Raw genomic sequence first — 6,000 nt, forward strand, 5'->3', positions numbered from 1 at the left:
CGATGTCATTGTGAGCGCAGATTTGGCATCTGGCGAAGTCCGGCGGCGGCGGTCCTCTTCCTCCTTGGCGTGCTCGGCCTCATGGCGGCGTCCTTGGCTGTCTCCTGCATGTGCCCGTGCGGCAGGTGCTGGTAGGCCGGTGTCGGCGCCAAGCGAGCGCCGGCCGGCGGTGGGCGGCGCCGAGTCCGTGGGCGGGGCTGAGCGTAGCGAGCGCCGGGCGGTAGTGGGAGCTGGGCGGTGGCGGCGCTATGGGTAGGGGCGCTTGGGGCGCGGGCGTCGGTGGGCGCCGGGGGCGGAGGCAGCGGGCGCCTGCGGCCTGGCGTTGGGCGGCGCGTGGGGGTCGGGGGTGGGGGTGCCGCGGATTGGGTGGGAGGCAGGGACCCAGGGAGGGGAATAGAGGATGGGCCTAGGGTTTGTGTGTATAGTTGGGCCTTTAATGGGCTCAACGTGTATAGTTTCAGTTCTCTCGGTTAACCGAGAACCGAATCGAATTAACCGAGGAAATTCGGTTCCTAAGAAATAGGAACCGAACAGGAACCGAATTTTTCGGTTTCAGTTCTTTTGGTTTCGGGTTATTTCAGTTTGGTTCTCGGTTCTCGGTTAAATTTGCCCAGCCCGACTTGGTTCATTGATTAGCCCGTGACTTTTACAAGAAGCCCCCTGAAGAAAAAAGAAAATACAACACACACCACAACACACTTTCTCCAGGGGCTGAAACTAACACATTGGACCCTAGAAAAACTCGAATTTAAACGAAAGGTCCCCAGGTCCTTTGTCGATCCTAGTTTCCGCGAACCTTGCTGAACTGCCGGAGTCAGAGAAGATCCGCTTCAACCAGGAGCAGAACCCAGCCAAGAACTCGAACGAGGCCTCCAGCTTTTTGAAACCGCATGAGAAGAAGTCATTGGGGTATATCGGCCGCCATCGTCGAATCCTTGGCCAAGCATCGACTCCGCCATCACCGGTGCAGGCACCAGTGACCGGAAGGAGATTCCGCTGTTGGTGGACGAACCACCAACCCGGAAGAAGAAACACACGGGGGAGCACACCAGATCCATGCCCAAAGATTCCACCCTTTCGCAGGAAAGGAGGAAGAGGGAGCTCACACTTACCTCACCGGTGATGCAATCACCGGAGAAGAAGTGGAGCAAGACAAGCCACACTCTTTCCCTGCTGAGTCATCCGCCAAGGACGGAGAACTCACGGGAGAGAGTAGGCACAACAAAATCGCTCAGAGCAAGAGGCCCACTGACCTGACCAAAGCTCCACTGGAGAAGATGCCCAGACCACCCTCTTCGCCGGCGGGAAGGATTATTCACCGTCGTTTGCTCGTAGGGGGTTATAGATGGAAGCACATGGTTTTTAACCAAACATTAGCTGTCCTGCCCGAGAATGTTATGGTTTGAATCCACTAGTAATTTTAGTGCTTGTACGACGTGGACACGTGGTGGATAAAACAATCACGACTTGCTTGTTGACCGCCGTGCACGTTGACAGTCTACAACAATAACAACAAAGCCTTTTAATCCAAGTAAGTTAGAGTAGGCTAGAGTTGAAACCCAACAAAGACCGTTATTTATGGTTCTGGCACGTGAATCGCGGCTTTCCAAGTACTTCTATCCAAGGACAAATCTCTAGGTATACTCCAGTCTTTCAAGTCTCTTCTAATTGTTTCTTCCCATGTTAACTTCGGCCGGTCCCTGCCTCTCCTCATATTACCGTTGTGTTTTAGGATACTACTATGCACTGGTGCCTCTGGCAGTCTCCGTTGGACATGTCCAAACCATCTCAGCCGGTGTTGGATAAGCTTTTCTTCAATTGGTGTTATCCCTAGCCTATCCCGTATATCATCATTTCGAACTCGATCCATCCTTGTATGCCCACAAATCCAACGCAACATGCGTATTTCTGCAAAACTTAATTGTTGCACGTTGACAGTCTAACCGCAGATATTCTGTGAGCTCGAACTTTTATACATTATCCATGAAGGATTTCATACCTGCTCTAAATCATTTAATCTGGAACAGACCCTGGTTGCATTCAAATTTGTTGCGAGAAAAATCAAACTACTTCTGCATCCTTCTAAGCTCATGTTACTCGGCGGTTGTTTCTGCTTTGCCCATTATTTATGCTCTACAAAACTGTGTTCGGAAATGTGATTGATTTTCTTGGAACACAGGTTACCCTTTCTTTTGACCAAGGACAAAATTGTCGTTGAAAGAACAGAACAATCACAGAGAAGTCTGATATGTCCATAGCCTTTTGTTTTCGTTTGGATAGAACATGCCTGATTATTTCTTATGATGACTGTAGTATAGTACCTATCATACGGTTGGTGTACAGATATCAGTTAACGACCTAATCGTCCAACGTTGGGTCATCGCTATCTTCTGCACTGGCATTAATTTCTGGCTTTCGGCTCCAAAAAACTGCTAAAATCCAGTCGACTCTTTGGGCTGATGGGGGCTAGTTTGTATATGGACTAGTTCGCAAGTGATCTTTCCAAAAAAGATGTTGAGGATTTTCATTTCACACTTCTACTAAAAAAAAGAAATTTGTGTAAAAGTTTTTAGATATCCTTGTCTGTTCTTTTTTTTTTTGCAGAAAAAGGATGCATCCATGTATTAGATGAAGGCAAGCACAGTACATCCGTTTCTTGCAGAAAGGACCCTGATGAAACACGAAATTACAACAAGGCCCAACCTACCGCTACTGTTCTCCTTCTTCGTCAGAACTGGGAGCTGATGCTCATCCGTTCGCAGCACAGCACACCGCAGCTTCTTCGTCAGAACTGGGAGCTGATGCTCATCCGTTCGCAGCACAGCACACCGCAGCGACAAGCCACCATCCGCAACCACCCAGATCTGAGGATCGGACACGAATTGAAAGACTGCAAGAAATCCTCGGTAGTAGCCCATCAGCCGTCGGATCCACGAACCTGGAGCAACCCCTCGCCTCCTCGCGCCCAATCGCCGCAGTCCACCGCGCCAGCAACACAAAAGGGCCAAAAGGCGAACCCATCAAAGACAAAGAAAGAAGAACCGAAACCACCACCGACACCGGGCGGCGATGAACTCCTGTACAAGGCAAACTAGCAGACCAGACGCCGGCACCAGAGCACACACCGGCGAAGGAGAGAGAAGTCTGGAGTACCTTATTCCACAGAGGCGATGCTGGCTCCCTCATCAAAGCGCCGCTGGGAAACTTTAGCTCCGTCTCTGTCGCTGGTGACGAGCAAACTCTAGGACTAGATACTCTACCTATCCTATACTAATCCGCGCGTCGATTCCCCCGTCTCCCTCCCTCTCTGGCGCCAGGGCGGCCGCCGGAGAGGAGGAGGGCCGGCGGAATCGCGCCGGAAGTCGCTCCGCCTCGCGGTTCGCCTTATCTGCTTACAAGTCAAAGGGAAGCCAGCTGAATGTATAGCAGCTGGTATATGGTGAACTACAGACATTTATTCTGTCTATTCAGTCAATAAAGATTATTGTCATAGTCAAGATTTACTTTGCTCTTCTGGACTTAATTGAACTTTCGGAAAGAACATATCGTCCATCTTGACTAGTAAAGCTGCACATAATTACAAATTTCCAATGATTAGAAATTGAGGAGTAACGCGTGCCTAAATACATTTCCCGTTGACAGAATTCTGCCCCCTGACTAAATATGGAGCGCTGTACTGTTAAATGATTTTCTTTACTTGTTTCTTTCCATGTGGAGAAAAAAAGTTTGTACGCCTGTAGCACCTGTGGTTGGTCGGAGTGGGCATCTCCATCCTCCCAGACACGACTAGCCTGAAGGACACGGACACAATAGTCAATACGCATATACAAACGTGTTTTGCCCAATACTGAGCTTACGGGTGACCATAAGTTTCGAAACTTACGGTCGAATTGACCAACATGGTGGACCCCACGTCTACTGATTTATCGCTTCACCCTCCCGACCACCACGCTCTCTCTATTCCTCTTTTCCTTCCTCTCTTCTCTCTTCTCCTTTTTTTTCTTTCTTCCCCGGATCCGGATCCGAATCCTGGGGGGCGACCTTCGGGAGCGGCGCCGGCGGAGCGAGGCGGGAGGTGGAGCGAAGCCACGGCGGAGCGAGGCGGCGGGAGCTCCCACCCGTGACGCTAGGGCGGCGGCGCGGCTAGGCGGAGGCGGAATCGGGTCGGAATGGCGGCGAGCCAGCCTCGGGACGGAGCGGTGGGGCGGTGGCGGGCCCGCAGTGGGATGGAGTGGCGGTGGGTGGGGCGGCGCGCTCACCACTGGCTAGGAAGCCGGGTTGCCGAAGGTGGGAGGCGCTGCGGGGCGGGCCAGCGGCGGCGGGGAGGCGCGCGGTGCCGGCGGGCCCATCGCCGGAGGGGGAGGCGCGGCGGAGCTCCCCAGGTTTGAGTTTTTTTTTGTTGCAATTTTTTTTTCTCTTGAAGGTTCCCAATTTCCTAATTTTTTTTCAAAAAATTTTCTGCTCTCCAATTTTTTCTTTGATTTTCCATCTTAAATTTTTTTCTCAAATTTTTCTCGTCAAAATTTTCTATCTTTTTTTTTGTCAAAAATTTTTTCTACAAAAAATTTCTAGAAATCAGAAAACGACAAAAAAACTTACTAAAATAGAAAAAAAACGAACAGTCGGAAAATCGACCGTACGGAGCTCCTCCGTACGGTTGACCGTAAAATAGCCACACCCCGTGTTTCGCCAGTGTGTCACCCTGGGACTCGGTAGTCCAGCGGAACTACTGCTTCGGGCGGTACTGGGCCCACGTCTGATACTCCCTCCATATTTAAATATATATGACGCCGTATGTAGATGTCTAATCGTTTGTCTTATATAAAATATTAGTGCAAAACTATAAAAAATGATATACTTAAAATATATTTAATGATAAAACAAGATACATCAAAATAATTAATGATTAGATAAATTTTTTGAATAAGACGAGTGATCAAAAGTCAATGTTGTCATACGTTTAAATATGAAGGTAGTACTAATCGGAGATTCTATGTTAATCCTCACAAAAAGCAGTAGAAAAATAAATAAATTATATATAAATTCTCACAAAAATAAAAAAGATTTGGTCATCAATTTTATAGGATATAATCATTATCAATAGGAATAGCCATTGAATCTTTCTATTTTCTTGAAGATTATCCATTTTTGCTATTATGAAAAATAGATTAAAATAACCCTATAAAAATCAACATAAATTACTCATATTTGCCATAATGAAAATTACTTAAAATAACTTCTAAAAATCATGGCCTCCGTTATGACTAGTAAAGATGCACATGACTACAATTCTTCAATGATTTGAAACTGATGAGTAACTCATGTCTAAATACATTTCCCGTTGACTGAATTTCTTGATAATGCTGCCCCTTGACTGGATATAAAGCGCTGTGCTGGTAAATGATTTGTGTTTGCTCCATGTATAGAAAAATGGTTTGTACACCTGTAGCGCCGGTGGAGGGTAGGAGTGGGCATCTACATCATCCGACACTACCCTCATGGACACTGACGCATGTCCAATTGTTTTTCGTTGCTGCCGAGCAACAGCACTCGAGAAAAGGACTTGTGTCACCCTCGGCAGCTAGGGGTCCCTAGTCTTGTTTATTTTTCGGTCAAAAATTTTACATATCAATTACATTAATATTTGGATATATGCATGGCATATTAAATATAGACGAAAAAATCGGTTTTCACAGATTACTTGTAAATTGCGAGATGAATCTTTTGAGTCTAATTAGCTCGTAATTAGACAATAAATTGCTACAGTAAATATGTGCTAATTATGGATGAATTAGTCTTACTAAATTCATCTCGTAGTTTACATACGAGTTCTGTAATTAATTTTTGTGATTAGTCTATATTTAATACTTTAAATGTAAAAAAATTTCATTTCAAAAAATTTTACACGAAGGTACTAAACAAGGCCACCGATGCTGCCAATTTTCCGAACAACGTGGTGCAGTTCCCGCCATCAGTATGCTGCCTATGATGATCCCCATC

Source organism: Panicum virgatum, chromosome 4K, assembly GCF_016808335.1.
Source record: "Panicum virgatum strain AP13 chromosome 4K, P.virgatum_v5, whole genome shotgun sequence".
Classification (NCBI taxonomy): Eukaryota; Viridiplantae; Streptophyta; class Magnoliopsida; order Poales; family Poaceae; genus Panicum; species Panicum virgatum.